Source organism: Oreochromis niloticus, linkage group LG8 (genome assembly GCF_001858045.2).
Source record: "Oreochromis niloticus isolate F11D_XX linkage group LG8, O_niloticus_UMD_NMBU, whole genome shotgun sequence".
NCBI classification, from domain to species: domain Eukaryota; kingdom Metazoa; phylum Chordata; class Actinopteri; order Cichliformes; family Cichlidae; genus Oreochromis; species Oreochromis niloticus.
In genome coordinates, this window is record NC_031973.2 from 6,199,229 (window position 1) to 6,207,407 (window position 8,179).

An 8,179-nucleotide genomic window follows, 5' to 3' on the forward strand; every position below is an offset into this window, starting at 1 on the left:
TACTATATACAGTAATGGACTTCTATATATTTTACATCAGATTAAAACTTTGGGTGTAAGAGTCAGATAATTATTTATTAAAAGCTAGACATTTTAAATGAGAATAAGAAAGAAAAGTATGTCTTTGTGCCCCCTTTTCCCTGTTCATGCCCTATCGGCCCCCCTGGCTAAACTTTGCTAGATCCGCCCCTGCACAGTCACCAGCCGTCAGCTACGTAGAAAAGGATCCTGGTCTAGAAAATTATATTAAATAAATTCTAACAACAGCTTATCAAGGTTAAACGTGCTGCTGTTGTTCAGCCGCTGGTTTCCTCTTTCTGGCGCGAAGTGGGCCAAAAACAAAGAAGAGAGACGGACTCGCGACAGAAAAGCCGATCAACTGATCATTGATCAGTTTCACGATTGAAGTAGCAGCAGGAGAGGGAGGGAGAGAGAGGCACTCGCTCCATATATCGGTTGTTAAGCTTAACAGGGGAACGCTTTACAAACATTCAGAGATGAACTTACACACTTGCTTTACTTCTCTCTGGGATAACTTCCTCGGAGATGAAATGCTGGTTTGGTAGCGAGGCTACAAATACACCCAGCCGCTCTATCACGTGAGCACACTGCTCCGACATGCTACGGTTATGAGCCGAGTTACGCCGTGTTGCAAGTTTTGTGAGATGCTTTTTTGATATTTAATGGATCGGATTACATTTTTTATTTTTCGCCGATATCCGATCCAGTAATTTAGGTCAGTATCGGACTGATACCGATACGTAATATCGGATCGGTCCATCTCTACTGAGCACTTGCCAACCATTAGTCATTCTCTGACAAAAACACTCTGACCCTGGTCTCCATTACTTGAGTAATATGAATTCAACATATCCTGTGTATATATGTGGGTTTGCTAGCAACCTTCATTGTCAGTTTATTTCACAAAGCTGCCCATTTCCACCAAGCATTTGTCGACAGTTTGCATGCAGCAGCTGCAGTTTTACTGGGAATGTAATAGATTCCCCATAACAGCCATTGTTCTGCTTTGCTGGGCAGTGGTTGTTAAGGGGAATCCAAAACTAAAACATATGGGTTCAATCTATGCTTGCAAATCTTCCCTGCAAATAAAACTATGTTTATTTGTTCATTCTTTTTACTGTATTCACTCACTTTAGTTAAAATAGATTATGTCAGGCTCCTCGCTCAGTTTGGGTTCAGGGGATAGATACCCTCTGTAATCACTCTGGGATCAGGGGGTAGACACCCTCTGTACTTTTAAGATCAGGCCTTAAACTTTCCTTCTTCAGAAAGCTTAAGGCTGGATCAGACGACCTTAAATCATCCTTTAGTTATCCTGCTGAGAGACCTCCCCTGAGCATCTCTCCTCTATGCTCCTCTCTTTCCCTCCCCATGCATTTATATGCTAGTACGCCATGTCATTTCAACCAGTGGGCCTTCACTCTCCCCCAGTGTGTGCTTTGTCCTTTTAGTCGTCTCTCTGTCTTCCTCTTTTGTCTCTTCTTATTTCTCTAACAATACCCATTGGCCATACTCCCTACTGCAGATGTCTTCCTATTAAAAGTGAGCTCTTCCTCTCTGCTGTCACCAAGTTCTTGCCCATAGTGGATCATAGAGTTTCTATCTATGCTGTTGTAAGGTTCTCAAAAAGTGTTTTCAAATGGCTGAGGGTGCTTTCAAATCTAACAGTTCTAAGTGAGGGTAATGGGATGTCTTCTTAGTAATTCTTCTGATTCTACTGAGAACAGGGATGCTAAGGTGGAGCTGGAGGTTAGCACAGCAACAACCACATGTGTTTGTTGTCTTTTGTGGCTTCTATGCTGACAATGGACTTGTAAAAGTAGGGTTTTTGCCAGGTATGCAAAATGTGGTGGTTTGACTCCCATGAGATGCAACACCATAGAGCATTATCCCAGATGAAGTGAGGCGATAGTGACTGTAACCCACTGGTGGTAGATCTGAGTAAGTGGATAGTTTTCTGGACAATCTGAATGACTTGGAGAGTGGGAGGAGGAGGGCCTGAAAGGAATAGTGATAGAACACAATGACTTTAAAGGAAGCAGAGTAGAGGCTCAGAAAACACATGAAGGTACATAATTGGAACAGAATATTCATGTAAATTTTTATAGCATGGGAAAGTGGCAGTGAAAAAGAAAACGAGCAGCAAGAATTGCGTATATCACCAACAGGAATGAAGACAGGACAAGAGAGAACTTACTGAACTCTCAGTTTCCTAATTTTCTCTCTGAATTACTTTACTGTGTGTGAGCACCAAAGATTGCAAATTAAGAAGAAATGTGAGTAAAACTGTACACTTAGAGTAAAAATTGCTTTGTGAAACCTTCCTTGTTGGTCCATTTCTCCTTAGTGTTACTTGCTCAGCTCATGTTTACATGGATTTTTTTTTCAGATATGCCGACACTGCAATAATGTTTGCTTATGTCTAGACCAGTCCCATCACACCAACATTAGTCACTGGAGTCGGAGCTTGAAAAGAAAAATGGGCTTCTAAGGAATTGTGTGAAGTGACGATACACAAGGAAGCGAAGACTCTCTCCAAGAAATATTGGAACAATGAAAAGATTTTTTTGGTCCACAAAAGCCTTATTGTTGTGATTAAGTGCTACTTAAGTAAATATTTATGTAAGCGTTTAAATATTTAATCAGTACTAAATATTTAAATATTTATGTAAACATGACTGAATCAAAAACTTACGGGTTGTTTGAGTATTTCAGAAACTGCTGATCTACTCGGAAAAAACAGAGAAAAGCAGAAGAAGACCACACCGAGTGCCACTCCTATCACATAAGAACAGGAAACTGAGACTACAGTTCTCACATGCTCACCAAAATTGGACAACAGAAGACTGGAAAAGCGTTGCCTTATCGATTTATGCTGACGCATTTGGATGGAAAGGTCAGGTTCAGGCTGGAGATGACGATGCAATGCTGTGAGGGATATTTTCTGGGCACACTTTAGGCTCCTCAGTACCATTTGAGCATTGCTTAAGCGCCAAAGCATTGTTTGGTTCACATTATTGGTATGCAGCCAACAAATCTGCTGCACTTTTGTCAATATTACCAAAAAATGTTTGAGGAATGTTTCCAGCACCTTGTTGAATCTGTGCCATGAACAGTTAAAGCAATTCTGAAGGTAAAACGGTCCAACCCGGAACTAGCAATGCGTATTTCATAAACCTTCTGGTGTTTGTATATTCTAATCTTCTGAATGGCCCAAACTCAAACTTTCCAGTGCAAAACAGAAATAAAATTGCCATTTCTTGTATATCTTGAAGCATACATCAGATCTCTTCACGGACAGTGGACCGTTAAAACAAACACTCTGAGGCTGGAAGCTAACAGGGAGCTCGGTTTGTTTGGAATATGGAATAGGCTTGCAAGGAAGAGCAGCCTCTCTTACATGCCATGCCAACTGGAAAATCATTCATAATGCAAACAAGAACAACTGTGTGTACTGCCTGTGTGCATGTCCTACATGTTCTTGCAACACGCAAAACACCTTTTCCAGTTTTTTTTCCCCCAAGGTGACCAAAAATAATATCAGCTCCACCTCCGTTCCCAACTATCTCACATCCTTAGTATGCTATGTTGCCAAATCTAGACCCCTCAGGGCTGCCTCGTGTCCTGCCTGTGCAAAACCCAAGGTGCCTGATTTACATCCAGGACAATTTCCTTTGCAAACAATACATACCTGAAAATAACTCTAGACAAAATAGAGCCAGCTATGTTTGCTGTATGATTTTACAGGACACTTCCTCCAAAGGTCATGCGGGATTATTGAAACTTGGAACCTTCCTGAAAAGATCCTATTGTTTAAGGCGTTAAAAGACTCTATATCACGTTGCTACGCTTTGACAAACTGATGGTGATCATGCTGCATTTGAGCCTGTATGTACAAGAAAGCTGAGAGCTGATTTGTGATTCACTTTGCTCGACATGTTTGGTTCTTAACTCAGAGGCTGGTTCCAGGATTTTGATTTACGCCTTTTGGCAACGTGCAGAGGATTGTTACTGCCTGCTGGGTTTTAGACCACAGAGACATACCAAGTGATTTCCCACCCGTGCACCACCCTGTGGAATTCCTGGCAGTGATGTGCAGTCAGCACCAAAGACAGGCTTCACTCGCCTCAGCTGCAGCAGATGAGCTTCATCGGAGGTGCGTCTGTGAAAAGAGAGAGGTTAAAAGAGGTTGTGTGTTTATGAGGAAGTGTCTGTTTCATGTTTAATGCATACTACCATGTATGTGCACTCCCCCTCCTCCTGCTTAGCCCATGTGTGCTGTAAAATCCACCCAAGGTCCTTTTCTTCATTCCCCCCAGGACGCTGCACCGTTGCTGGGATGCCTGCTTGTGTATAGCCATAGTCAGGAAATGTCACTGTTGGCATCTGACGAAGGCTAGTGTGCCAACCCAAGCGTGCCTCCTAGCCACCTGCGGCCCAACCTCCTGTGCTGCAGACACTGGCTCGCTTGTTTGTTCACCAACCATTCCCTGCCATTCCCCTCCAAAGTCAGCCTGTCTGGCCTGCCCTGAGCTTGTGAAAGATCAATCAGGTGAGCACAATAGCATTTATAGGGTTGTTTTTGACTGGTGGCCCTGTAAGTGGCTGCCATGCAGCTGCACTGGCCCAGCTGAACTGCCAGGAACACAAACACAAAGCTGACTCTAAAGTCTCCCCCACAGAGATACCCCCACTCACACACACACATACATACACACTGGAAAATACCAATTTTAATGCTTTGAAATGGGAGCAAATATATCATAAACATAAATGTAATCTATCCTGTATTTATTTATTATTTGATTTATTTGTGTTTTTTCCCCTGTATGTCCTTACAATCCTTTACAATCACCACTTAACCTAACCCCATGCACATCTTTGGACCGTGGGAGGAAGCTGGAGAGCCCAGAGAGAATCCACGCACACTTAAGAAGAACAGGCCAACTGGGTGCAGAAAGGCCCCAGATTTGATTCAAATCGACTCTCCCCTCTTGCTGTGAGGTGCCAGTGCTAACCGCTGCAGTACTTAAACAGATGGGTGATATTAACTTTTTTTAAGGGCCAGACTATGGAGACAAGGAAGTTTGCATTAAGGTACGGTTCAGAGATAAAGCTCCAGGCATTCATACTCCTAATGCTTAATTTATACTACCACAGTCGGGTCTGTTTTGCAGTGGTATTTGCCTACAGACAGCCAACTGAAAGGGGTGGTCAACTAAACCAAACATGCTCCCAAATGCACATTCCTCATCATGGATGATAGTGTGCATGTTATTTTTACACGGTGTCGTACCAAAATCAAAAATAAATAAATAAAAGAAGAAGAAAAAGTTAATAAAATGTTGAAAGAACTGTGATATTCAGATTCAGTCATTTATGCAAAAGGAAGAAAGTAAAGTAGATCAAGTTAATCTGGTGTTTTGAGTTTTTAAGCACGATGCCTACAGGACCGAGTCTACACTCTTTATATTATGGCAAAAACATACAAAAGATTATCACAACTAATTATTCTTTAAAGAAGGAGGATATTTTTACTCATTATTCGCAACATAAACCACTTGCTTGTTGCATCCGGTCATTTATAGACTGTTAAAGATACATTCAAATGTGTTTTTATCCACGGTTGACATACTGACACCATAAAACTGGGCTTCTATTACTAGCCAGAGATCCATCATGGAGACCAAAGTCAGTTGTGGGAGACGCTGTTTTGTTCCAAAAGCAGGATAGCTTTGAGAAGACACAGAGAGCCTTGTTATGTCTCTTTCTCTGACTCTCCCACTGCTCACATAGGGCTGGTTTTGAGTAAACCCTCTTATTGTTGCCACCAGCCCCCTCTTCACCCACATTTCCATTTATATCCCATTTTCCACTTCATTTCCATGCTAATTTCAGGAGACAAAAAAATCCCATGTTATGTCATTTATAGGGCTGCAGCTGGTTTATCTATCCGTACAAGGGGAAAACCAGTGGGGCTGGCCTCGGGGCATGGGCTCCCCTTCATCAAAACCTCCTCTGTTAAATCAAAGGCAGGACATGTAGATGGTAGGACTGTTTGGCATACTGATGATAAAGATGTCTATTATGGGATGCCTGGCATTGAGAACCAAAGAACAAAAACAGATTAATAACAAGTTATTTTAGCTTTCCTGAGCTGTGCTCCACATTTTCTGCTGGGGTTTCATGGTTTTGCAATCCTGTATTGTGCTGTTTTCACAAGGGGGCCTGTCTAATTTTCTTGGATTCCTGCTTGTAATGACTCTCAATCCTTGTTAACTCTGTGGTGTAAACAATGCCTCCAGATCTTTCCACCAAAACAACACACAAGCCTGTTTGGAGGCCTGAACAAGTGGGTGGTTGTGTTTAGTTTGGGTTTATCCGGTACTAGGAGACCTGATAACGCAGCTTGACCGCAGATGTCCTACTATGGGTGATTGTGAGTTTAATAGGATGTAAGGGTTAGGGAAAACTATCCCAAGGAATTTCTTAAAGTTTCTATATGATTCTGTATATTCTTTGTTGTCTGTGAAGATTTTTTTTCACACAAAATACAGACAAATAAAAACATCTCCATCGACTATTTAACAATTTAACATGACAATCAGATCAGATTAAAACATACTCTTTATGCTAACTGTCTGCACTCTGCATGGACATCTTCATTTTTCTGCACTCCTTCCTGGCTGAATATCTCTGTGTAGGTTCTCAGTCATCCAGGTTATGGTAGTCTAAGGAGCTTGGTTAAAAAGCGACAGACTTCTTTAAGTCTCAAAACCTTAAAGTGAATAATTGTAAAATATTATTACTAATATTACTAATATTATTAGTATTGCTAAATAAACACCTGTTATTTTACCAAAAACTATTGACCAGTAGCTAACAGTAACAAGTAGTGGAGGAAGTTTTCAAACTACACTTCACTATGCATAAAACGTGTGCATAAAGTACACAAAGTAAAAATAATTCTTCTGGAGAAAAAAAAATCCACATCAGTGTTAAATGATCAATATTACTTCTGCATATATTGAAAGTTTATCTCATTTTAAATACTTAATATTCTGTTTAATGTTCAGCATCTTTTGTTGCTGTCCTATGAGGATTATGCAGCTCTGAAAACAAAAACAAGAAAACAAACAACAAAACAGTTGTTCATGACCTCTGAAACACAAGCCTAAATCTTGATTTTAAAAATAAAATAAAATATATTAATTTCAAAAATCATCCATATTACACAGTGTGTGACTGTCAATATCTATAAGGGAGTGAAGGTGAACACTGGCGGGGGAGTGTTTATAAAAACTGCTGATAAAAAGTGATTTCTCACAGATGCTAACCTGAAAGTGCTGCTGAGCCTGCACCTGGTCAACTTAGCTGTTGTCATCATTGTCAGAGATTTCCTTGATGGTGTACTAAAGTAGCTTTTTTTTATTACTTGATCTTCTCTACATCACACATATTGCCCAATGTGGTTATCAAGAGGAAACTCATCTGTTGCAATGCTAAATCACTGAAGCTCATTTATTTGCTAAAGCTAACTAAGTTTTGAAACAAAGCGCAGATCATAACTAATCTCGGAGAAGTGAAAGTAGAACCAGCGACAGCTTCCCTCGCACGCTGGTCTCCCATTAGTTTTCCTTGAAAGAAGGTTGATCCACAATGGATATGTGCACACCGCTAAAAATAAGCACAAGTCACAGTGGCTACAGTTTCAGTAAGTACAGTGGACTGTATGATAAAGGATAGATGGAGATAAGCAACAAGTTTTATGACAGCACCAATCTTTTTTTCGGTGGAACTACAATTTATGGTTCACCTGCAAATGTCCTCATCTATCCTTTGCAAATGTTGCAAGTGGATGATGGTCCGCCCTAATCAACAATGCTTCATAGGTTAAAATGCTGACAGTGTCTGCAACCATTATAGAAATGCTTAAGCTCACATAATGCAACTAACATTATACCTCATAGGTTGGTAGTCTACTCGGCAACCATGCTTTTCAACATTTCAGCCTGTGTCCTGTCAAAAACATAAAAATGTATATTCAAATTTTACAATAATATTTCATTTAAAAGGTGTATGGTAAATAAACAGTGTACAACCATGACTTTTAAATATCTAAATACATGGGATGCTGAACATGGAGCTGCCTGACAGG

The 8,179-nt window shown here is 40.6% G+C and overlaps 1 long non-coding RNA gene across 1 annotated transcript in view; it reads left to right on the plus strand.

The window, feature by feature from the left end:
- LOC102076375 (uncharacterized) overlaps positions 1-6,026 on the plus strand; it is a 55,495-nt gene extending 49,469 nt beyond the window's left edge. The window contains exons 2-4 of the long non-coding RNA XR_266401.4: positions 3,978-4,177; positions 4,341-4,573; positions 4,921-6,026. This is a non-coding gene — a long non-coding RNA (uncharacterized LOC102076375). The remainder of the gene's footprint in view (positions 1-3,977; positions 4,178-4,340; positions 4,574-4,920) is intronic.
- Positions 6,027-8,179: the final 2,153 nt, after the last annotated feature.